The sequence below is a fragment of the Felis catus genome, chromosome B4 (genome assembly GCF_018350175.1).
Source record: "Felis catus isolate Fca126 chromosome B4, F.catus_Fca126_mat1.0, whole genome shotgun sequence".
Classification (NCBI taxonomy): domain Eukaryota; kingdom Metazoa; phylum Chordata; class Mammalia; order Carnivora; family Felidae; genus Felis; species Felis catus.
In genome coordinates, this window is record NC_058374.1 from 105,911,556 (window position 1) to 105,939,061 (window position 27,506).

At 37.3% G+C, this 27,506-nt stretch overlaps 1 protein-coding gene and 1 pseudogene across 2 annotated transcripts in view; both read left to right on the forward strand.

Annotated features, from left to right (window-relative positions):
• TMTC2 (transmembrane O-mannosyltransferase targeting cadherins 2) overlaps positions 1-27,506 on the forward strand; it is a 404,748-nt gene that overhangs the window by 368,048 nt on the left and 9,194 nt on the right. The gene's annotated exons all lie outside the window — the stretch shown is intronic.
• LOC123386662 lies at positions 16,335-18,229 on the forward strand (annotated as a pseudogene).

The window sequence follows — 27,506 nt, forward strand, 5'->3', positions numbered from 1 at the left end:
AAGGAAAAACCAGATTGTAGTAGGGGAACAATCAGCAGTCTTCACCATATTACTTATGTTATTTTCATTGTTTACTCTTACCTTTCCATTCTGTCTTACAAGTTTCTATTTATAATAGGTTATTTTGCTTAGTTCAATTAAGTACAAAAAAATATCCATGTTCTTGGTATTAAAAAATGAAACTTTTTATCATGGGTCCCTTATTAGGCATCTCTGAACTAGCATCACATTGTATTTACTAGCATCACAACTGTAAAGAGACGAGAAAAAATTGGGATTCCGTGGTCTCAAAAAATAAACAAGGGGTTGGGGTGCCTGGGTGGCGCAGTCGGTTAAGCGTCCGACTTCAGCCAGGTCACGATCTCACGGTCCGTGAGTTCGAGCCCCGCGTCGGGCTCTGGGCTGATGGCTCAGAGCCTGGAGCCTGTTTCCGATTCTGCGTCTCCCTCTCTCTCTGCCCCTCCCCCGTTCATGCTCTGTCTCTCGCTGTCCCAAAAATAAATAAACGTTGAAAAAAAAAATAAAAAAATAAACAAGGGGCAAAGTTAAGTAAAAGCATAAGGTATTCTTCCTCTATGATTTTGCAAATGGATATTTGAAAACTGACTTGAAATTTAATGGTGGTAATGTGGCAACATTTTAAAGATGTGATGTGTTCAGTATTGAAGCTTCAGGGATCCCCACATTGTCTCCTGGGAGGCATGTAAGTAACTAGTGCTAATTCACTGTGTGTGTGTGTACACGGTCATCTATTGAAGTCTGTTTTACCTTAGAAACATGTGAAATAGCACAAGATAATGAATAATAAAACATTACAGAAGATAATCCTTGTAAATAGAAAATGTACAGCTAAATTTATTGTCATCAAGTCTGTAAGTAGTATTTTATGTATTATATTTTTATATTTTCTACTGTGGCACAACTCAACCATGAAAGAAGAAAAGGGAAAGAGAAAGTAAAACACAACCCTTCAGACATCTCCAGACATTTCCATTTCCTTTGTGCCGGAGAGTTGAAACTGCCAAGTTCAGTGAATGAAACAGTACCTCCAGTGAATTCCCAAATGTATCATATAAAACAGGGAAGAAAAGGCACTAAAATATTTTTATAACTCTTGCTTCAAACTTTTTCTGTGTATTAAATAAGTTGTCAGCTTATTGTTGGGTTTGTTTCTGTGAGAGTCTAGAAAAGTAGCAAGGGATTGTGATCGATGGGTTTACGCTAAGCTTTTACCCACTAAATCTCTGCAGAGGAAACTCCTCTCCTGCTCCTCTTGCTCCTCCTTGAACAAAGGAGGAGGTAAATTAAGGTCTAGGAAATGAGGAGAAATTTAATAAGTTCCTTAAAACTAGGGCAGTTGTAAGCAGGGGAGGGAGAAGAGGCATATTTGAGGAATATGTAGGAGATCAAATGGGCAGCATTTGATGATTCCTTAACAGGGCCATGAGAATAAGGAAGAGGGAGGCGCTTGTAGGTTGGGTGACCAAGTAGATTCCAGCACTTGTTTAAATAAGGAGTCTTGTTTTTTATTTCTTCTTCTTCTTATTTTTTTTAAATAATTTATTGTCAAGTTAGCTAACATATGTGTATACAGTGTAGTCTTGGCTTTGGGACTACATCCCTTACGTACAATACCCAGTGCTCATCCTAGTAGGCGCCCTCCTCAATGCCCATCTCCCATGAAAATGAATGAGTGAATGAATGAATGGATGGATGAATGAATGAATGAATGATAAATATTAAAAGCAAAAATAACTTAAAAGAAGAGCATTTGTTGTGAGCCTCTGCTCCAATAAATGAGTTGGTATATAAAGCACCACAAGTGAGAACTATAGGCACACAGGGCCTGTTTCATTAACAAGGGCTTTTCTGTTTAGCAAAGGGCGTCAAGAGAACCCCAGAGGTCTGAGTGGCTCTGATAAGACTACCCCACAACACACACCCTTTCTTCTCATCCTTAGGGGACTGAGGAGACCCTGGTCCCTGCATGTTCCTGGCAAGCTCCACATTATTCCTCACTGATACCCATACCTCACCACCATCTCTGAGTTCTGATACAACTGCAATTAATCCTGTGTGCTGATGGACATTAACTAGACTTATTGTGGTGATCATTTCATCATATATACAATATCGAATCATTATTTTGTACACCTAAAACTAAGATAATGTTATGTGTCAATTGTATCTCAATAAAAAATAATAAATACTAAATAAATAAATAAATAAATAAATAAATAGTAGGGGCACCTAGGTGGCTCAATCAGTTAAGTGTCTGACTTTGGCTCAGGTCACAATCTCACAGTTTGTGAGTTTGAGCCCCACATTGGGGCTGACAGCTCAGAGCCTGGAACCTGCTTCGGATTCTGTGTCTCCCTCTCTCTCTGCCCCTCCCCTGCTCTTACTCTGTTTCTCTCTCTCTCTCTCTCAAAAATAAACATTAAAAAAATAATAATAATAATAAAATAAATAAATAAATAAATAAATAAATAAATAAATAAATAAAATAGGGAATAATGAAGGACGAACGTATCTGATATGCAAGATAATGCATTTAAGTTGACTATTGGCTGTCCTGGATTCCTATAGGCAACTAACTATAATCTTAGGGGAGACTCAGGACTGGAGATCCAGATTTGGAAGTCATTGAAAAACCGAGGGAGAACACATAGAATATATCTTCTAATGCAGAAAGAACACATAGGATAGATGTTTTAAACGCAGAGTCCTTGGGAAGATATCACTTTTTGTGATTCCCAAACTCGACATATTAGTGTCAGTTAGAAGATAAGTTTACAAGTGTGACTACAAGAAATTCTCCAACAGGTGGGATGATTGTGTGTGTGTGTGTGTGTGTTTGTATGTCCGTGTATACATGTGTGTTTAAGCTAAAGCCTACAGTATTGGCTGATGGATTTGATGTAGGGTGTTAGAGACAGAAGTCAAGAAGACACCATGTTTTTTTGGCCTGAACAACTTTCAGAAGGATGAAATTGCTGTGTCCTGAGCTGGGAATGACTCCCCAAGGAACCAGTTTATTCAGTAAGTGAATGAGTGAAAGAAATAAGGAATGAATGATTTTTAATAGAGTTGTAGCTTTAAAACTTTATCATAGTGACTTAACCGATGATAATGTGTTTGTAAGCCTTACTAAACCATTGTAATGAACAAACTAATTTATATTTAGTAGCTTCCCATTTGCATGTAAGTCATGCATTCTAAAGTAGTTGGCCTTGCAAGTAGGTTAAATATGCCTCCAGGAAACCCACTTCACAATATTAATTTGCTTAACAAGCTCTTTCTCCTTAGATATTAGAAATGGAATTTTAAACTCAGATGAGGAAGACTGCCTCTAGATCTGAAGTTAGAACTAATGGCTTCTTACTATTATAAAAATTTGACATCATGGGCACGTGTGTGATGAGATAAAAACCTTGCAAATGTCACAGATGCACCCCTTTGAACCCACACGGATACCAGTTGCTTTTATTCAATTCACTTTATAGGTACTTCCCAGATTTTTCAAATATGCATTTTACATATTCTGAAAGGGTTTGCAGTTTATAGTTTTTAGAGAAACAGTTTGTTAGGAAGCTCCTCATTGGCATACACCAAAGTACAATGGTCTTTCTGGTGTGAGAGATAACAGGCTACCAGCGAAAGACCCCATGTAGTGACTCCTTCATTGACTAAAGTCCTTAAGAAGCCCCGAGGACCTGCACAATCTGGTTTCGAGGGATGTTTGCTGTCACAACTGACGTTTCTTTTTCCTTTCCTCACTGAGCACTCATCAGCCTGGTTTTCTGTCAAGGTCTTGAACATGCCATGCTTAGTCCCAACTCACATCTTCGAATTTCTGCTTCTGAATGAAGGTCCCACTGATGAAGATCTGTTAATTTTTCTCATCTCTCTGACCTCATTTGCTCTGAAGCACATTTGCTCCCTACACTTTGCTTTGTATTTATAGTGCTTATTGTACTTGATACTTATTCACTTGTGTGATTATTCGATTTTTCGTTTCCCTCACAAAGTATAGGCTCCATGAGGACAGAGTTTATGATTGTTTTGTTCAACATTGAACCATTACATCAGCACAGTGTCTGTCCATGGTGAGTGCTTAAGAAATAGTTACTGAATAAATACATATGTGCCCAAAGTCACATACCTAACTAGTTTCATTCAAGCTACTCGTCATCTAAAGAGAAATTAGGGACAGATGAGTTTCAGTTTGCTTATGTGTCCTGGAACGATATAATGAAGTTATTTATAACTAACTATTATGGGAAAATTGTCCTTCTCAAACACACACACACACACACACACACACACACACACACACTCACCACATGCAAACACGAATGGTAGCTGAGCCTATAAGATATCAATTGTAGTACAACTGTACCTTATTCTTCTGTTTCCCTCGACTTTATGTTTCCCCACAGCTCAAAACTACTTTCTACCCATCTGTACATGGTTGTACATGGTTGTACTGTGTACTGTGGGGCACTTCAGGCACAGCATGCATTCTTTCATTTACCAACTATTTATTGAGTATCTGTTTATTATCAGCACTGCTGTAGGTATTAAGAACTAGCAGTAAACAAGGTAAATAAAGTCTCCTCTATTTACAAAAAGGATTTTTTTTCCTAGTAGTGAAAGGATTTAAAAATATAAAATACTGGAGCATCCGAGTTTAGCTCAGATCATGATCTCATGGTTCATGAATTCAAGTCCCTGTTTCAGGCTCACTGCTGTCAGTTCAGAGCCTGCTTCAGATCCTCTGTACCCCTCTCTCTTTGCCCTTCCCCCACTGGTATTCTCTCTCTCTCTCTCTCTTTCAAAAATAAATAAACATTAAACATTTTTAAAAATATGAAATATTATTGAATGATGCTCACTATAAGGAAAATAAAGCAGAAGCCGTAAGAAAATAAGACACATGTTTTAGATTGGATAATCACTTTTTCGTTTCTCTAAAAAATGAGATAGAAATTGGCACTGAGATAACAAGGAGCCAGCCATGTAAAAATGTAGGGAGAAGCCGCTTGTGTAAAGGCCTGAAAGCAGGTTGGAAATGAGGTTGGAGCAGAAGGAAGACCAAAGTGGAGGGACCATATGAGTGAGAAGAAAGGGCAAGAGCTGAGGTTGGAGAGATAAATAGTGATAGACAGGGATGACTTTGAATTCTAGTTTAAGTACAGAAGGAAACCTCTTGGGTGACTTAAGTGTGAGAACAAAATAATTTTATTTAAATTTTACAAAGCTGTCTGGGACTACTGTGTGGAGAATAAATTATAGGGACAAGCTGGAAGCACAGATTTAATTGGCCTTTGAAGTAGTCCATGCTGTAGAGGGTGATGGTTTAGTCCTAGGTAGAGATGGAAAAGAATGGAACATTCAGAATAACTAACTCCATCCATCCATCCATCCATCCATCCATCCATCCATCCCAGAACATCACTTCCTCATGGATTCTTACATTAATTATCATATTTACTCTCCACTCAAGTTGGCCAAGCTAATAATTTCAGTTTTACCTTCACCTTTCCTTTTCTTCACCCTCAACCAACAGATCACTATATCCTGCCAGATAATGACCAAAAATGGCTTGCTATCATAGTTCTTCTTCATCTCTCTTTTCACTCCCTGATTTTAGGTTCCATAATTATTTGCCTGAAAAAATTTAACAGGTTTCTAACTACTTTCTCTGCCTCAGATCTCAAGTCCCTCAAATCCACTTTTCAGACCTGCCTCAAGAACTGCATCTTTCTAAATGCAGTGCTTTCAATAAATATGCCTTGACTTCTCATTGCGGGTAATCTTTTCCTACAATTTTTTTCTATCAACAAAACCACTTTTATAACAAAAGTTTTAGTAGAAACCAAATATGTAAAAGATGAGCTCTTAGCAAGGGTACCCCATCCCCTGTCTCCGTGCATAAAACCACGGTACTACAGGCACTGGCTGTTACTACCTCCCAACCTCCAGCACTACTCACCATCCAGGAACTCAATGTACTCTGAAATTACATGTACTTTAGCCTTTGTTCCTTTGAAATTCATCTTCCACCAATACGTCCTGCCCTGTTCTTCTCCCTGGCCCCATGAATTAATCTTTGAAAATGTATATCAAATATATGTGTGTGTGTGTGTGTGTGTGTGTGTGTGTGTGTGTGTGTGTGTATATATGTGTGTGTGTGTATTGTAATATTTTCTTGAATAGCAAGGAAAGTAGAAACAACCTAAATGCCCACTGAGAAAACTTGTTAGAGTATGTCATATTTTTTTTAGTGAATTTAGAGTAAATTAGAAGATGTCATATCTTTTAAATGACATTTTTAATGAATATGCTATACCGAAAGAGAGAGGGATCCATTTCTGTTGCTGAGAGATAGTGATTTTTCTTCATGATCACCAGATTCTCATGCCAATATCCTTTTATAAGGGTCCAATATTTTTTTGAGACTTTTTTACTGTGCAAAAGAATGAAATATGACATACTCTCCTCTCCCAACTATTTCCCAGGGAGCTCCTAATTTCTTGATTAAAAGCTTAATTTCATTCTCTTTTCTTACACAGTAGGTGTTATTTTCTGGCATTTATGGTAAAGATTTATAACAGTAATGAAATTTTCCAAACTAAATAGAAACAACCCCATAGGCAAACAAATGAGTGCAATTTAATTTTTTTTCTATAATGAAATTCTTACTGTGTACAATATCCATGCAGTCTACTCACTTTGGATTTTAAGTGTATACTTGTGATTTAGAGCCAACATTTATACACACGCTGTTTGGAATTTCCTTGTGCTACTATTAATATATTTTACATTTTCCTAGAGTCCAAATTCCTCCAGCATTAGGAAGGAGAAAGAAATATATTTGTATATATGCTGAATGCACAGATATTTATGTTTCCTCAGATGCCTCTTGAGAGTAAGCCAGATTAAGAGATTCTCCAAAGCCTAATACTGTTCTTTTTCAACTGAAGAATTCACAAAATAGAACTTATATTCCAAAATTAAAAGAAAAAAATACCATTGACTTTCTTACAGTTTTAGCTTACCTTACCTTTGTAAATAATGTATTTTTTGTCCTGGATTTATTTTTTTCTGCTAAAGAAGTACCATCTCAAAGCTTGCACATTACCACTGGAATCTTACATCTTTTGGTAACATGCTGCAAAAGAATAGCTAACATTTCTGTAGAGTTTTACAAATTTACAGATGGTTTGTATACCTACTGTATTATTCCTCATAATACCCAGTAAGGAAAATGACAGCTGTTTCCCCTGGGGTTTGTGTTTTGTTTTGTTTGGTTTGGTTTTTTTTTTTTTGGTTTTGGTTTTGGTTTTGGTTTTCATGTAGGAAACTGACTTGGCAATGTTGGCTGATTTTTCCAAAATCACACAGGCAGCAAATGCAAAAGTAGGGATTAAAGACCAGGTCTTCCCACTGCTAATCCAGAACTGTTCCCACTTGCTGACTATATATTTGGTTTTTGATACCTTTGTCCTAAAACATTTCATTTGGAAATAAATTTAACTTATGTGGGAGCTATTCTATATTATACGTATTTAGAAAATGATTCTTTTTAACTAACAAATGCTAGCAAAAATGGGCTGCAATTAAGATAATCTTTTAATTTCTAACACCTAATAAACCCTGAAGTAGCTCTTATGAAACCTCTGGAACCTTCTCCCAGAAAGTAAGCACTCGAGATGCTTCTAATTGATTAGCCAATTATTTTGTTATTGGATTGCTTTAGCAGCATTGTTGTTCAGACTTAATGATCTTAGTTTCCCTCATACTTTAGTGGCTATCTAAAAATAATATTGATCAGGGCACCTGGGTGGCTCAGTCACTTGAGCATCTGACTTTTGATATCGGCCCAGGTCATGATCTTGTGATTATGGGATCAAGCCCCATATTGGGCTCAACACTGAGCATGGAGCCTGCTTAGGATTCTCTCTCCCTCCCTCTCTGCCCCTCCCCTGCTCTCTCTCACTCTCACTCGCTCTCTCTCTCTCTCTCTCTCTCAAAATAAATAAACATTTTTAAAAATAAATAAATAAAAATAATATTCATCACATTTTAATCACTATTCATTGACTTGATAGTCAATAGGACTATCAAATCAATAGGACTTGATAAATGAAAAGCAGATTTATAAATCAAGCCCATTAAAATAACAGGCATTTAGCATGATTGCTAGTGACATTATTTTACATTCAAAGATAAAACTTCAATAGAATATTTGGTGTGATTAATCTTGGACAACAGTGTTTTTGTTTTTTTGTTTTGTTTTTTAATGCCTAAGCAGTATAGTTTTAACCCTACTGTTTGTGAGCAATGAGCCAATTGTAAAGATATAAATTTTATGTTTCTTCAAGTAGATATTTACTTTTATTCTCAGAGCACATGAAGCAAAAAACAAAAGCTAACTCAAGAATAATTTTATGACCCGGGGCACCTGGGGGCGTCAGTTGGTTACACATCAGACTTTGGCTCAGGTCATGATCTCATGGTTCATGAGTTTGAGCCCCACGTTGGGCTCTGTGCTGACAGCTCGGAGCCTGGAACCTGCTTCAGATGTTCTGTTTCCCTCTCTCTCTGCCCCTCCCTCTCTCTCTCTCCCTCAAAAAACCCAAACAAAAAAAATAAAACAAAACAAAACAAAAACCTTAAAAACAATTTTTTTTAAAGAAAAAGAATAATTTTATTACCCATATACTTTTTAGTGTGTTTCAGAAAAAGCATACAAAATTCATGTTGGTGCAAATAGATTTTCTGTATCTGTCAATACCTCTGTCATTCTTTTCATCTTTCAGTTACCCTTATGCCTTTAAACTATAGTTATAAGATATTGTCAACCAGGTCAACCCAAATGCTTATGACAAATATTATGAACTACTACCCATGTTTACCAAAATGAAAACAATCACCATCATAATAAATTGGAATAGTAGAGTGGAAAGGGAAGGGAAAATGAAGTGGAGAGAATTGGGGTTTGGGCCCAGCAGTACTGAATACTTGCTGTGTTACCTTGAACAACTTACTTTATCCTTCAAGATCCACATTTCTCTGGTCAATGGCAAGGATCAAATGAAACTGTGTAAACAATGTACTTTGAACAATTTAAAAGTAGCAAACAAATGTAAAGTACCTGTGGTATAAATAATGAGAGATGATGATAATGATGATGATGATGATAGACTCTCTGACCCATTAAGACACTAAGACTAAAGAAGATGTAGAGGCTTTGTACATAATACATATTTAACAAATAATTGCATTGAGAATGAAAATGATTTGCCATGTTCAAGTTAACCATCAGCTAACGCTGATTTCCCTTGGGAAATTACATATAGAAGGCAGGTAACCAGTTAATATTGTAAGGATAATTCCAAATTCCTGCAGTTGACAGCGATTCCTAAGTGACTAGCATGTATACTGACATTTGCTCCTTGCAGCTGGGTAGACCTTTGCCACTTGCAGGTCCTTAGAGTGTGATGCCTGTAGGTGCATTTGTGCCCACATGAGAAAAAGTTTGATTGAGGTAGACAACAAGAAAAGTAGGGCAAGAATCCCTTATCCATCCTGTGAACATCAGTCCTGGCAGCATGGAAGTAGGCCATTTTTTTACTCTTTCTGTAAGTAAAGAAAGGAACAAATATATGTGTTCTGTGCAGAAGCAATTTTCACCCCTCTGATTTGTTGCTTAATGATAGAGAGAATAGATGAAGGAAAGCAAATTCATTCTCATTTTGTCGAAGTGAAATTAGATTTTATCTTGGCAAGACGTAGAATTGCTCTGCTGACAACATAATATCAAACTGAAATTTCCTTGAAATATAAGAAAGGTATTGTGTCAAAACACAAAGTGGTCATGCATGTGATAAGTGTTCTTTTTAAAAAAATGTTTTTCAGTATCATTGACACATTAGTTCAGGTGTAAAACATAGAAATTAAACTTCTCTATATACTATGCTGTGCTTACCACAAGTGTAGCGACCATCTGTCACCATAAAATGCTATTACAATACCATTGGCTATATTCCCTATGTTGTGCCTTTTATTCCCATGATGATATATTCTTTATAGGAAAAGCACTACATACTTTTTTTTTTCTTTTAAAGTACTACATACTTTTGATAAACTGTGCATTGTGTAGTGGTTCTCAATTGTAAGCTAAACAAAGTAGAGTCCTGCCCAAAGTGGTAACATTCCAGGAGGATGTCAAAGTGTAGCTCTCTGTATGCTTTTACTTGTGTTGTTTATCTAAATTTGCCACTTCCTCCCTTCCCTTGAATTTGAAAACATCCTAAGAGCAAGATCCACTTTCCTTCTCCTATTATTTAGAATGGAGTTATATACCAGATGGAGGCTACATAATTGTTATTGACCAGCTCTTCATTAATATGCTCTCGAATTTTGAAGCCAACTCTTAAAACTGTCAAAATTTCAATGACTTTTATAATTATAAAGACTTCTACTTCTTATCAGCACAGAAGACCACAGAAATTCTCTCCTCAGGCAGAGCATGGAATAATATTTTTCCGCATGAAGTGGTATTGGGCTTTCAAGAGCAAGATAAGAACCACTCTTCCAAGGAGGGAATAGTGGTGAGGAAAAGAAAGAAGAAAAGAAAAAAGAAAAGAAAAGAAAAGAAAAAAGAAAAGAAAAAAGAAAAAAGAGAAAGGGAAACTTTGAACTGGACTTTGGGATACTGAGTAGTGAGTCACTTGTAAGAAAAGAAGAAAAGAGAAGAGAGAAGAGAAGAGAGGAGAGGAGAAGAGAAGAGAGAAGAGAAGAGAAGAGAAAAGAAGAGAAAAGAAAGAGAAAGGGAAACTTTGAACTGGACTTTGGGAGTCTGAGTAGTGAGTCACCTGTAGACGCAGGGTTATCCTGAGCATGGAGTTCAATAACGACCCTGCCTTCTAGCTAATGAATCTTGTGCCTGCACTGATGTGGTGAAATAGAGCTTGTAAATAAGTCAGAACCCTCAAGGGTGAATGTGGTGGTTTTAGGTTGGTAAAATTCTCTGGCTATTTGTAGATGCAAATCCTCTCTGGAGAAGAGCATCCCCAATTCAGGCCTTCTGGATTCCCCAGACTAAGATCAAACAATTAATGAATTGAAGAAAACTCAAAAATCACTAGGACCCCAGGGAACTAACCACCATGAGTGAGAGTCAGCAGAAAGCAAATACTGAGACCTCTAAAAGCTACAGGTATTGAAATATCAGGAACAGAATATAGATTAGTTTTGTATGAAATATATAAGAAATAGACACTAGAGTGGTCTTGAATGCTTGAATTCAAAGCTCAAGGGTTAGATTAAATATCAGATTAGTCACAACTGAGAATATTAGTGAAATTGAAGGAACATGGGAACAAATTACCTAGGATGCCACATAGAAAAGGAAAATAAGGAATTAGAAAAGGAAGTTAAGAAACTGGAGAGTATACAGTGAGAATATCTAATATCTATTCAGAGCCCCAGACATTGAGAACAGAATAGTGAATATACCAAATCTCCTTGGTTGACACAGCACAGTATACCCCAAATTGAATAAATAAATCGAAGTCTATACATAGACTCATCATGGCATATTATAGGAAACCAGAGGCAAGATGATAACCTGAGCCAAAAAGAAAATGTACCTTTGAAGGAATGCTAATTTGACCAAGAGCGCATAAAATTAACATAACCCTGAAAGACACAAGATAATGAAATAATCTCTTTAAGATGTTAAAAGAAAATTTCTGTAATACTCTCAGCAGCTAGGAATATTTTTCAACAATGGTGGTGAAATAAAGACACATTATGTAATCAAAAATTGAAAAATATTACCATCAGTAATCTTTTACTAAAGAAACCTCTGAAGCATCTACTTTAGGAAGAATGGAAATTCCAAAAGGAGAAGTTAAGATGCAAGAAAGAGTGATAAGCAAATAAAACAGCAAACATGAATATAAATCTAAATAAACATGGTGTAAGATAATGACAGTGATGATTTTTGTGTGTTTAATGTTGGAGCATAAGATGATGTGGCATCTTATTCACCTGTCCCCGCTTGATTTCAGCCAAAGATATATGGCAGAAGGGAACTTTTTCGTAGGGTGTGTGGGACTTTTTTTGACTCATGCCAATGGGGAAGCCCAGTGGAGTCTTGATGTTATAATATATTTTTTAAATGTCAAGTATAATGTCTAAACACATAGATTATATTAACGTATTATGTAAGTGAAAATGCATAATAATGAACAATGAAATGTATGCTTGTAAACCCAATATAGAACTCTAAAACTAACCATTGCCAATAACTTCCATCTACCTCTGTGCTTCTTCCCTATCCCATCCCCTTGTCTCTCCCCACATAAGATAATCACTACTTGAATCACCACATTGAATCTCGAAGTTTAGATTTCATGATTTCATTCAACCTTCTCACTACCTGACTACCATCTCCATCTCTGGCACCAACACCACCAAATTCTTCAGCTGCACCCGGGACCTACAGTCCATGGAAATCACCAGTGTTTCAGTGTCCTTGCCCACATTATACCTCATATCCCTCCTTATTTAAATAAGTTCCAAGACCAGTCATTGATAATCACTCCATTGCACATAATCTTGACTCCTTTGCTTAGTTTTGTCTTATCAACACCTGGCTACATCCATCTCTGCCTGTTCCATGTCTGTATCTTGAAGCTAAACATAGCTAGAGCAAAACACAACTTGTTTTAAAGTTCAGGATCACTAGCCTCAAGTTAGCCCTCAGTGCCAGGTGGCAGTCATACTATCATTTTCTAGTCCATTTTCTCTGATATTTTTCTAGATAACCATACTTAACTCACTTATCAAAAACTTCCAGCATCTCTTTCCCCATCATCACACTCAACTAGACAACCGTGTATCCTTTTTCATTGAGAATATAGAAGTAATCAGAACTTCCATAAGCTTCCATCACCACATCTAACCATCTATTAGCATCTGTGCCTTTAAAGGACACCCTTTTCCCTATTATTATAAATTGTCTATACTTCTTGCTCAAAGATGTTTCTTCATTTCTTCCCTAGATGCTTGTGTTCTTAACTATTTAAGGACATTAGTCCTACAGTCACTTCCCTCCTCCCTCTTTTTCACTGTCTTTCTTATATTAACAGATTTTTCCTTTCTCCCAAAATATTCCATCAACATTTAAACATGTTATTTCTCCCCAAATTGGAAAACAAAAAACCTTTCAAGCCTGTTTATGCCTCTAGCTACCATTCCATTTTCCTCCTTCTCTTTAAGGCATAACTTTCTATTTTCATTTGGAACTACTCCAAACAGGCTTTTTCTCCAATGATGTCACCAAGACTGCTCTTGTCAAAGTTACAAGAACAACACTCAACAACATTAAATCCATTTGTTCTCAGTTCTAATTTTACTTGTCCTATCAGTAGCATTTGACACAGATGATTACTCATTCCTCCTGGAAACACTTTCTTCCTTCGGTTTCCAGGATTCTTAGCTCTGGTTCCTCTTAACCTTCATCCCCCTGGCCTGTTCCTTCCCATCCATCCAATCTCTTGACCTTGAAATTTTTCCTTTTTCTTGACCCGCTTTTCTCTGTATCTTCACTCTCTCTGAGATCACATTCTCTTTCATGACTTTAAATGGCATTGATATACTGATGACTCCCAAATTTAAATCTCCAGCTGAGATCTCTTCTTTGAACTCTAGACTAATCTACCTGGTGTTTACTTAGTATTTGCACTTACACAGACTCTTCAAGCTACTAGTTCAGAATTGAACTCCTGATCTTCTTCCCACACCTTTTCCTCCACCTTCTTTCCCATTGCAGCAAATCACTTCATTTTCCTAGTTGCATAAGCCAACTCCATTGCCACTATCCTTGTCAAAGACATCAACATCACTGCTAATCTGTAATACAGCAGTTGACTCCTCCTTCATTGGTCTGCTTTCAAAACAACATTCAAAACATGTCAGATCATGTCATTCCTTGTGCAGTTTGCTCCCTCGCCTCCAGTTCTTCACTCAGATGCTATTTTAAGACCTTTACAAATCCTCTTATTTAATGCCGTATGTGAGGGTTCAGCATACTTTTGTTGTTGCGGACCAGGCAGTAAATATTTTAGGTTTTGCACCCCTAAAGTCTCTGTCACAACTATTGAGTTATGCTGTTGCAGCATGAAGGCGGCCATAGACAAAATATACCTGATTAGGTGTGACTATTTTCCAATAAAACTTTATTTATGGACATTGGCACTTGAATTTTATGTAATTTTCATGTGCTATGATGTATTTCTTTCCTTTTGAGTATCTTCAACCATCTAAAAATCTACATTTTTAAATGGTCTAACTCTGGGCTGGATATGATTCCCAGGCTGTAGTTTATTGGCCACCCTCCTCACATACATTCCTTAAATGGTTTCTTTGCTGTAGTTTTTATCTTTTCATGCATCACAGTATAATATATTACATGTTTTGTTCATATTTTCGTGTTTATTATCTATGTCTTACAAATAAGATATAGGCACCATGAAGCCCAGGATTTTTAACTTGTTCTGTGTACTGCTGAATTCCCAGTATAGGTGTTCAAAAATTATACATTGAATGAATGCATAAAATGAATGAAAAAGTTATATTTTCAAAAGAAATAAAATTGGCTATAATGGATGAGATAATTGAAGAACTTAATTTTATTTTAGAAATTATAGTTTTGAAGATTATAGAGAGATATCATTTTAACCATTCACAGACTGCAAAAGGCTCCATCGTTGACTTTCTTATTAAATTCTTCATTATTATTTCATTGTTATAAATATTTTTTTTCATCTTCCCTAAACCTCATGTCTTTAGTTAAGAGATACTTGTCTATATCAGTTCCCGTTTTCTTGGGATGGCCTTGCTTCCTGGTCTCTCATTGTTCTCCAGGTTTTGTAGATAAATAGACCTACAAGATTAACCACATGGCCTCCTGCTTCTCAGCTGGAGGCTGCTTTTTCCATGGCCACTATAAGTGATCATGCTTCATAGCATCGTGGACTTAATATTCTAAGAATATTGACTTCATAGTTACCATTTCATTCCTACTTTGTTTTGGATGAACCAAAGAAGTGAACAAAGTTCTTGAAATTCTGTCGTTGCCTGAAGTAAATAATAGTGTTAAATTATAGGCATTAGAGCATAGCTGTATTTCTCTAAGCCATTTCAAGATACTAAAATGGGATTTAATTATTATATGTAATGGACATTAAACATTTATGAGATAAATGGCCTACAATTTAATTAGTCAAGTATTAATAAGATAATTTGTTTTAAGAATAATTAATGTGTAATAGCAGAAAAAGATCTCGCTTCTCGTTTCTTACACAAAAGAATTAAAAAGATGTGCCTTCTACTAAAGACCTTTTTGTTTTACTTGTTCAATGTGAATCACAGGTAGAGGTGATATGTAGTCAAGTTTTTCTGTAGCTAAGTATCAGATCACTATTCAAGGTTGTTGCATTGCCAATAATTGTTTTTTTGGGGAGGTAAAAATGTACTACTGTGTGACTTTATAAACATATTCGATATATATTACATAATCATTATGGTTCCCTAACTCATTATTGAAGATGAGTCTAAAAGAAATCAGAGTTGGTGTCTGAGTATTAATCACTGGGTTTAAAATAATCTGTTTTATCCCCTCTTCCTTTTTAAGTCGCATTTGGGTTGTTATTTGTGGCATATGAGTGAATAAGTATCCAATGTATCTGCCTCAGGCCAAGTATTTGGACTCTGGGTCTGTGTTATTGCCTTATTGATTGCTTGTTATCTGCTTGCTTGCTTGTTTTATATTAACTGGATAGACCAAAGAAGGGAGGTAAGAAAGTAAGGGTGTAGCATTTTCAAAAATGAAGTTACTCAGAGAAGAGGTAATAACATTGGTAGAGTAGGTAAGGCAATACAAAATCTCTATCCTATACAATTTTGGAAGCTATTGTGCAGAAAAATGTCATCAAGCCAGTCTTTAAAACCTTCTTAAAAGTATGGAAATATGCTAACTGTTCAGGCTTTACATTAGATGATGGATGCTATCTGGATGTGGCAATCTCAGGTATGAACATCTCAAAAATAGGGGCACCTGGGTGGCGCAGTCGGCTAAGCGTCCGACTTCAGCCAGGTCACTATCTCGCGGTCCGCGAGTTCGAGCCCCGCGTCAGGCTCTGGGCTGATGGCTCAGAGCCTGGAGCCTGTTTCCGATTCTGGGTCTCCCTCTCTCTGCCCCTCCCCCGTTCATGCTCTGTCTCTCTCTGTCCCAAAAATAAATAAACGTTGAAAAAACATTTTTTTAATAAAAGAAATAAATAAATAAATAAAGGCAAAGCGTGCAATTGAATGTAGAGATCCTGAGGGTAATACATGAGCTTATACTGTGTGAGCAGCAGCGGTTCTGCCATTAAACCTCCCTTGATTTGCTATAAGTTTAGATACACACAAGCCGTGTTTATTTTTACATTTTCAGCAGGTGTGACACTTTGGCAAGTGTATTGGCTTGGAGTACAGCATGGCTTCCCCGTGATTGGTGGGTCCTGATGGAATGTTTTCTGAAATGATGGGTGAAGACCTTGCATCATTATTTTTCCAAGCGTGTATCAACAAAGCCTCCATCCTATAAAAGTGCAAATAGAATGTTATGCACCAGGCACCATGTTTACATTTTATTTTTAGTTACTGGAAAGATTTCTAGTTTCTGGAGGAATTGCTTGCTCCTTCTTGTTATGTTTGATCGGGTCATCCTAACTCAGAGTGTTGGCAAAACTTTCCACTTGCGGTGTGCATGAAGCCTGTGGTGAATTCTCTTTATGAAACACGTTTCTTCATGTTCGTTCTGCGGGTGGACAATTGCTGCCTTCTAATATCATGTTGAAATGTGATTGATCCAAATGGTAGTGTCACCCTTGAATGAATCATGCTTCTTCACTCCATCTGTTTCGTGAGAGGAAAAAAAAATGTCTTACCCATCCTTAGAGTGTGTATGCCTAACCTAAATTTCATTTAATCCACTGTTTTGAGGTCTGTGACATGCTCATTTCCATGTTTTTTTTTAAAGGATTATTTTCAATAAGTCCTATTCAAGAACAAGTCTGTCATTTCACCAGTATGCAAACTAGAATCTCTCAGTTGACCTCCCTCCGATCACACCCTATTTATTGGCAAACATAGAGGTCAGTTGGAGAAGTGATATATACACAGATTAAAAAAATTTTCCTGGCACCTGTCAAATCTTTACTTCAGTTGAAACTTTGAATCTGTCAACGTAGTATATCTGTAGCTCTTGCTACACTGTGTTTTTTTTTTAAGTTTATTTATTTATTTTGAGAGAGACAGAGACATCACAAGCTGGGGAGGGACAGAGAGAGAGAATCCCAAGCAGCCTCCGCACCGCCAGCACAGGGTCTGATGCCTAACCGACTGAGCCACCCAGGTGCCCCTTGCAGCATTGTGTTTTTGAAAATTCAGACAAGCCCCACATGTGTGCACCTAATCTTAGCTGGTCCACACGGGACCCCTTGAGTGCCAGCCCTAGTCCCCCATGGGGTCCCATTTCCACTCCGACAAGATGAAAGAAACTATCATGAACCAGGAGAAATTCATCAAACTGCAAGCACAAGTGTGCTTTGGTGGGAAAGGAACTGCTCGCCCAAAGAAGGTGGTTCATAGGACAGCTACCGCAGAAGATAAAAGGCTTAAGTTCTCTTTAGAGAAGTTAAGGGTAAACAGTATCTCTGGTTTTGAAGAAGTGAGTATGTTCATAAACCAAGGAACAGTGATGCACTTTAACAAACCTCAAGTCCAGGTATCCCTGGCAGTGAACGCTTTCACTGAGACAAGGCAGCCAGCTGACCGAAACGCTACCCAGTATCTTAAACCAACTTGGTGCAGCCTGTCTGAGTGGTTTAGGAAAACCTTGTGAATTTCTGCCCAATCTGTGGACGGAAAAGCACCACTCACTACCAGAGAGGAGGAGGAGGATGAAGTTCCAGACCTTGTGGAGAATTTTGATGAAACTTCTAAGAATGAAGCAAACTGAATTGGGTCAACTTCTGAAGAGGATAAAACTTGAAGAAGTTACTGGGAACTGCTATTTTATATTCAGACTGCTTTTTAATTTGTTCATAGATCTGATAAAATCTAAATCTCTAATGGTTTTAAGCCCAAGCCCCTTGGACAGTGCAGCTCTTTTCAGTTTTTGCTTATACACAATTCATTCTTTGCAGCTGGTTAAGCTGAAGAAGCCCAGGAATAAAGTTTGAAACAAGGTTAATGAAGATCATCACCTAGTAAAAAATTAATTAATTAATTAATTAATTAAGTTAAATTAATTAATAATTTAAAAAATCAAAAACAAAAACTCAGGTGATCATTTTACAGAACAAAAAGGGCCAGCCCCTCAAAAAGAAAAAAAAATATTAAAAAGAAAAAAAAATCTCTCTCTCCTTCTGTCTCCCATGACAATGAAGTTCTAAAATGTTATAAACTCAAATCTCAACTTCCAGCATACTCTGAAATACACTTTATTGGATATAAAATACCTGGTATGTAATATTAGATATATAATAAAGCATCACTTTATTAGATATATTCGAACTTACGCTTCACACATACACATGTGGATGGCCCATACAGCTGGAAATCCTTCTGTGCAACACAATTATGATGGAGAAGGCATGAGCGTGTTCTTCCCTCCCCTTCTTACCAAAGAGAAACGAATAAAGTGTAGAGTGAATTATGTTGCTTAGGGTACATTTGGACTAGAAACAGACAAGGAATTTGGTTCAAGGAAAAGTAAAAGAAAATGCTGTAGGTTTTGTGTCAGCTGTCTACATTAGTAAGGGAAGACAGCTCTTGGTGTTTTAGAGATAGAGATGATTTTGCCTGTGTGCAGATTCTTTCCTAAATTTCATTACTTTAGTGTTTTAATGTTTTTAACCTTCAGTAAGTTCTACTTATTTTTATTCTTCTAATCTTGCATGCACTTTAAGTCCTATATTTTCTCACTTATGTAGAACTTTTATTTGTAGTTTTACTTCAAATAATGAGCTTTGTGCTTATCGCAGATCAAGAAAAACAGCGCATTGATTGCATTTTATAACAGCTCTGAGTGAAACTGAGGTGACCAGGGATCTAACTTTTCCATTCGGATCCTATGAGAGATGTTGTGATGAAATTAAGGGTGTCAGGAAAACCTGTCTTTGAAATAGGATCTTGTTTAGTACGCAGTGATTTCTGAGTTCATATTCTTAATGTAGTATGTGCACTTTAAAATCTGTTAGAAATAACTACCACCTTTGAAAGGACTCTGTTACGATCACTGTTTGCTGTCCCCCTAACCACAGATTTTGGCATTTTGATTGCCATCGAAATGAATAGCCCTCCACATTGTGTCAGTCACACCCTCATAAAAGTTAAATGGACATTCTTGCAACACCCGCTGGGATGGGACAGATGTAGGAGAGAAGGACTGAGCACACAGGATAAAATGTGTCACCGAGAAATTGAAACTACTCCCTTAACACAGCGTTGTGTCTTGCTTGTCACCTATACCTCTTTTGTTTTATTCAAAGCTATTTCAAAAACACAAATAGCGTGTTGAAGTGGAGAATCACTGTAAATCATTTCTATTGTCTGTCATGCTGTGCCTTGCCATTGCTAGATTCCCTATGTTGTTTTTCCTCGTCGTATGTACACTTGGTAAATCATTTTAGCAGAGATACTTTATTCAAAATACAACTATAGTCAAAATATGACTACAAAGAACTATCATTTCTAAACTGAGACCATCGCATTGCATGTGGATTTCTGTTTTATCATAGACCTTTGTAACAGATATTTTAAGTTTATTGTATCAATATTTAATTTTTTAGTACAATTTTTTTTTATCCATTTTGAGTTGGTCTCAAAGGTTCAACAGCACAGATATCACTAGTGACATCTTATTCTCCAAACTAATTGAAATTCAGACTCTTCTATGTTAGGGCTCTCTCCAATGTTGGCTCTACTCTCAGTTTGCCAAAAAATACTTTTAAAAAGTAACAAGTTGATTTTGATGTGACACCAATTTCAAAAGTTTGTATGCCATTCTCCCTTTGGAAGAATTAAAGTCTTGAAGCAACCTGACAATTCATCTTGTGTGATAAATAGCCTAATAGCCTTAAGGAAGTAATCTCCCCTCTCCTCTATAGCTCACCCTTACAGACATGTCTGATTCTTCTCTGTAGCAGAAAGATTTGTATTCACACGCTGGACTATAAACACCCTGAGGACAGTGAATCCCTTGGTGAAGTGTCTCCTATTAGTGTTTAGAGCAATGCTTAGAACAGTGCATGGATAAGAGTTACACTGACCTCATAAGTCTGAGGGACATCAATGAAATAATGAATGTACACCTTTTAGTGGTTTGTGAGAAGTGCCAAATGTGCAATTAAAGTTGGCTAAAACCCCATACAGACTAAAAAAAAATACTTTTCTTGTTCACCACTTATCTAGAGTATCAGACAGCAACCTTGACTTATAGTGGGTGCCTACTCAGTGTTTATTAAGTTACATTGAGATCAAGTTAGAATTTACCTCTTCTAGGTCAGCTCTTTCTGCTAAATCATATATTTTTTTCTTCTTTCAGCAAAGATTCATTGAGAATTTCTTTCATATGCCAGAGCCTGGCACTAGCACTATAAAGACAGTTAAAATAAATTCACTGTCGGTCTCACTCTCCAGCAAAGACAGATGCTTATAACAAGTAGATATAATTCATTGTGGTAAGTGTTGCAATTAATGTATGTAGACAGTACTATGGGAACATACAGCAGCAAGCTATGATTGAGGGATTGTTAAACTCCCTTTTTAAAATGAGCAGAAGTCTGTTGAAAAGAAAATGGAAGAAGGGTTTTGTCAGAGAAACAGTCTGATAAAAAAAAAATAAATGCTCAAAATTGCACATGGCAGAAATAGAAGTTTCACATGGCTCATGCAGAATGTATATTGAGGGCTTATTTGGGGTGCCATGTCGTAATCTGTGTCTTAGCACCAGGCTGAAGAGTCTGGATTCTTTTCTGTAGGCACCTGTAGGTTCTGTAGGTTGACCCTTCAAAACCCCATTTATATTTTAAAAAAGACAGATGGCCAAGTGGGAGATAGATAGGGGTGAGCAGGAATCAAAGGTGGGAGAACAAGAGGTAGACAGTATTTAGGAACGGATGAGATGCCACGCCAGACGGTGCCAATAGAAATGGAGGGTAACAAAGAGAGGGAGAATATGACACATATTGTTCACTTTAATTTCTCTTGTTTTCTCTAAGTCGAATAGCTAAGAAGGGAGCCAGAAAGCAGATAAAGAAGAGAAGCAGGCCATAAAGAAAGATCAGTTCTGTGTGGGGCTAAATAGGAGCTGCCAGCCTCTCCCACATCCAGTTGTCCAAGATTCCCATCATTGCTGTGCGACACTTTTGTGGACCTGGTGCGCTTCTCTACTGCCCAGACTTGTGCCATCCTCTCACCCACGTTGTAGGTGCACCTATATCAGAGACTTGCCATTTTGTGCATAACAGATTGTCCATCTTGGAAACAGTGCTCATCTGGTTGTTCGTCTTGGGAAAGTGACTCTGACCAGGAAAACACTAGGCCAGACAGTCCTATTTAGGAGCTGTTTTGAGGTAGTAGGAGCTCTGTGGAGTTCCCGTTCAAACACCACCATGTGGGTGACAGCCCTTACAAAACTGATTCTGTCTAAATGTTAAGGAACAGGTGGATCACTAAAAAGAAAAAGGAGAAAGCTAATAAATTTATGAAAATGGTATTGGCCTCTGTAGTAATCAGGAAAAAGAAATCAAACACAGAATAAACTATTGTCTTACAACTTTCAATTTGCAAAAACTGAAAGTCAGACAATGTCAGTTGTCGTTAAGAATACGGAATAGGGGCGCCTGGGTGGCTCAATCGGTTGGGCGTCCGACTTCGGCTCAGGTCATGATTTCACGGTCCGTGAGTTCGAGCCCCGCATCGGGCTCTGTGCTGACAGCTCAGAGCCTCGAGCCTGCTTCAGATTCTGTGTCTCCCTCTCTCTCTGACCCTCCCCCGTTCATGCTCTGTCTCTCTCTGTCTCAAAAAAAATAAATAAACATTAAAAAAAATTAAAAAAAAAAAGAATACGGAATAAAGGGGCCCCTGTTACATGTTGAGGCTAATGCATTTGATACAACCACACTGAAGAAAAATTTGATAATGTCTAGCAAACTTGCAGATCATCTGCTCCAACAATTCCAATCCTCAAAACTCTCCCAATAAATATGTGTAGAGATATTCACAAGAATATGGATGACAACCCTCCTCTAAAGCAGAGTTCATCCTTAAGAGAGTGGGTTTTCATTCAATGGAATTGCTATAAAAGAACTAAACTTTATATCCATCAACATGGATAAGTCTGCAAAACAAAATGTTGAGCAAAAAATCTAAGTTTCATGTGCGTGCTTGGCAGGATGACATCTCATGATGGGTGGTTTTAAAATCAAAACTTATAAACATATAAGATTATACATGTATTATGGGTACACAAAAAATAAAAGTGAAAATAGACATTGGAATGGTGAATACCAACTTCAGAATAGTAGTTTTCTTGAGAGAATGGGGGGTGAGTTCAGGAATAGGACAGTGAGATATTTGGGGGTTTCAGTTGTCTTTATAAAGTTTCACTTGTTAGGCAAGCACATAGTTCTATTGTATCCTCTCAAAGTTTTGTTTGTATACCTATAATATTTAGAGTAAAAACCCTGCATATGGCTTTCCTCACATATTCATTCATTCATTCTTTTAATCTATCACCTGTTAATCTATTCAGCTACCCATTCACGTATTCTTTCTCAAAGTAATTTTATTTAAATAATCCAAGAAAGGGTGATTAGGGCTTAAACCAAGTAGAGAGAAAAGGACAGAGTATAATTAGAAGGCAAATTTAAGGGAGATTATTGGGTAAAGTTGTCAACACTTAACAACTAGTTGCAAGTAGTTGTGTGTGTATGGAGGAAGGCAAGGAATCAAGGATAATTTATTCAGATCTCTAGCTTGGCATTGACCATGAAGCATGCCAAGAAGACAAAGGAAGAGGGGTAATGTTGGAATAGAGGGGGGATGTGGTATCAAACTTTGTCTGGGTTCATGGTACACTTTTTTCCATAATCCTGACAGATAATCTTTAATTCAGTAATTATTTATTGAATATCTGCCATGTACAAGGCACAATAAATAGAGATCCCTTAAGTTTATGCATAAATACTCTTTTTCATGAATATGTTTTTTTTTAAGTCCAAACCATTATATTTTAGGCATCATGGTGCAGTTACTGCTCCACTAAATTCAATTGGGTAAGCAATTTCAACTGAATACAGTTGAATGGCAGTGTGCAGCCTTCGTTAAGTTATTCTGTAACTACTTGAAAGAAAGTGAGAATCCATTAAAAACTTCAGACTGGGTAAACTCATTTAAGTTTGCAAATTACATTCAGAAGAGAAGTTAAATGTGGTTATCTTGAAAACATCCCCCCAAATTGTAGTGTAGTAAATAATAATTGGATAAGGCTAACCTCAGAAATTCTTCCTCAAAAGTTATTTAGTTCATACAACAGTAAATATACAGCTATATGGATACATTGAGCAATTCTTTGGATGGAAATAAACATATTTGTAAAATTAGAAATATTGGAAATATTTGTAAAATTTGTAAATTTGTAAATTTAGAAGTTTGTAATTTGTAAAATTTGTAAAATTAATTTGTAAAATTAGAAGTTCAGATATTTCTGTCTTCATCTTTTTCAAAACTTCTCTTGCCTATTGATTTACCCTCACAAAAAGGAAATGGTCACAGGGAATAATGGGATAAGAAGGCCCAATTACTGTGTGGATTTCCAGCTCCCACCTAAGCAGACCATTTCAACCAAACCCTTTTCCTTTTTCTAGGCTCTACCCAAATTTTCTGTTCAAAGTTCTAGATTTTAGTCCTCTTCTCAATAGAAACATGAATGTCCAATCCTGAATCCTCATATGGCTTTACTATTCTTCCTCCGTAGATATCTTTCTCTTTCCAAGACTGCATAATAGGCAAAGACCAGGAAAATGATTTTGTCTTCTAATCCTGTGTGCTGAGGATACCCTGTGAGCTCAGCTGAGTTCTTTGGGAGCCTCAAAGGTGTTAGTCTAGAATCAGACCCGTGCAATCTTGCCTTTGCTCTACCCCACCCCACCCTATTATTTGAGTTTGCTTACTTCCTCCAGTGTTGGAGAAATAAACCAAAGGCCACAGTCAAGTAACAATAAAGTTGTAATTCCCTGGAGACTTGAAAAAAGATGTCACTTGTTGCCTCAGCATGGCAACCAATTAGCCCCTTTGATGTAAAGCGTCTGTCCTCTTCGAGGAAACAAGAAAGGTCTGGTTCTCCTTTCTAGTCTGTCATTTGTTGTACAGAGCCATAAGCCCCATTTTACTGGGTTGCAAGCTACTGCCTTTGTTAACGTGCTGAAAACTTCATCAGCTGTCTTTAATCAAAGAAGATGTGCGTGAGGGACGACACCAGCAGTTGTGGTTGGGTTTCTGTTTCCCAGCCCATGAGTCACAGCTGGCAGAGAGCAAGGACACCAGTGTATCATCAGACAGCCAGTCACCTGAGCTTCTTTGATTTCAGTTATATAGCTAGGTAGTCCTTAATTCTGTTTAAAAACCTCTACATGCTTCTGTTTGGCTATGAAAAGGTTTTTCCTCTCCTGTCTAATAATATTTGGTCATTTATGGCTTCTGTTTATAATAAAGTTTCATTTGCACATTTCCTACTCTAAATAATTGCCTGGCCAAAAGAATTCACTTTATGAGAGGACAGACATTTGATCTGACATTCTTTGTTCTGTATGGGACTTCTTCCTCCTCTAGGAAATTTCGTCTCAAAAGATGTAAAATAATATGATCTAAGATAAGGAAATGACCTCTAGAACACTGCTTCTCAAATTGTAATGAGAGTGCAGAACACCTGGGGATCTCGTTAAGATTCAGATTCTGATTCGCTGGTTGGTACCTGAAATTCTGCATTTCTACCAAGCTGCCAGGTGATGTTGATGCTACTTGCTGGACTAGAGGCAAGGCTAGAAGACCCATAGGCACTCAGTCCCTTGGGCATCCAGTCAGCTACCCCTGGTCGCGCTGTGAAGGCTTGTCTTTGAAGAGAGAAAACAACCATGTAACAGAAAGTGGTCTATATCGAGTTTTATTCTTAAATTTTTATCAAACACATGAAATTGTTTATGTCAAAGTAACTGTTGCCAGTTTTAAGCAGTTACCTAAGGCTTGTACCTAAGTACTTGTTGATTAGGTCACTTGAGCATACATGCAAATTTCCTCAGTTTCCACTCAACTCAAATAAGAGGCTACAGTGATGTTTTAAAAGCATTGCATAATGATGTAAGTTTGTAGGTTTGTAAAATAAAAACTCTTTTTTGCTCTGGTGAGATAGACATATTCAGAAAAATACGTTACATCTAAACACAGAAATCTATAGCTGCCTAAAAATAGTACGTTCTTAAACATATACATTTTTAGTTTACTTGGATTTTTACTGTTTATAGAGTTGGGCACCTGGGTGGCTCAGTGGGGTGTGTCCAACTTCGGCTCAGGTCATGATCTCACGGTTCGTGGGTTCAAACCCGCGTCAGACTCTATGCTGACAGCTCAGAACCTGGAGCCTGCTTCAGATTCTGTGTCTCCCTCTCTCTCTGCCCCTCCATTGCTCACTCTCTGTCTCTCTCTCTCTCTCTAAAAAACAAATAAACATTAAAAAAAAAAAGCACAATTAAAGAGTATATGTGAACTTCTATTGGATCTGTTATCCCATTTTAACCCAATAATGTCAATTTTTGATTATTTCTGCTTAATGAGTAACATGCTAGAGTAACATGCTAATGTAAACATGCTAGTAACATGCTAATGTAAAATTAAAGTTATTCCATGTGGCACCTTGGTGGCTCAGTCAGTGAAGTGTCCGACTTTGGCTTAGGTCATGATTTCCCTACTTGTGGGTTCAAGCCCCACATCAGGCTCTGTGCTGACAACTCAGAGCCTGGAGCCTGCTACAGATTCTGTGTCTCCTTCTATCTGTCCCTTCTCCATCTCTCTCTCTCTCTCTCTCTCTCTCTCTCTCTCTCTCTCAAAAATAAGTAAACATTAAAAAATTGTTTTTTAGAAAAGCAAATTTAAAGTTATTCCAAAAACACTATGATAACTAGCACTCAGAACTCATTTTGATGACAGATGTCACTTCCTAATTGTGTTATTTTAGATTAATATTAACTTTTCTTTTTAAAGAAAGAAGTGACTTGAAGTACTCTGAGGACAGAAGAATCTGGGCTGCAGTTCAGTAGCAATAGTAAAGCCTATTTATGTGGCTTGGTTAACGTCACCACCTGTCTTCACCTCTGTCTCTTCTGGTTTAACCTAAGAAAGTCTATAAAGCTAGTAAAGGTAGAGCCAGGTCACAAATCCACAGGGTTTGGATTCAGTAGTTACTCAGGCACACTCACAGGATATTCTGCTTTCTGTTTCTGAGATGATAGGGAGACAGAAAAGAAGAGGAAAAAGACAATAATGTTGTATTCTCATGTAACCTTAGCAGCAATTCTATGCAGCAAGTAGTGTTATCATTCATTTCTATGAGAAATTGAAGTCTCGAGTGTTCCGTCAACTTGTCCAAGTACACACATCTCTGGGGCAGAGCTGGCCTGGCACTCAGGCATTGTGACTCTGTAACTTTTGAGTATTTTTAATAATCCCCTTGAGTTGCGATTATAGTTAGGCACAGATACTTTAATAATAAAGTGATTCAAGAAATAACGACTATCCCACTGAGCCATCTGGTTTCTCTCAGCCCCTGTCGCTGGGCCTCTTCTATTTCTGGTTAGCCAGGAATGGTCTCCAACCGTGATTCTCCGTCTCCATTTCCTCTCTTCCCACTCAGGATAGCGGAAGTCTGAACATTTTATCTACTTAGCATCTCTAGTAATTCAGGCTGTGAACACACTTTGCCGTCACTGTAGTAGCTGTTTATTGATAGTTGTGCTGAGCTCCGTGAGGGAATAGAATTGAGAAATGCATCCATGCATCGAACGACTCAAGATAATAATGGGTGGAATGATAACAAAGTTCTGTTAGGAAGACAGAGTAGGTGGTGTTTTAGGTTTCCAGTGTGGACCTTCATTGCACATGTAATTTAGAGCTATGTTTATTTGGCTTGGGGTTTAAAATTAGAAATTGACCATCTGTATTTTTCTTGATAAGTATGGCGTCATCCTGACCAAAAGGTTTTTGAAGGTCAGGAATAGCTTATATTTGCAACATTATTTTTGGAAGAGAAAAGAGGATGTAGACAAGTTTGAAAATAATGCCCTATAGTTGAGGACTTAAGAGAATTTTGCTGTACATCC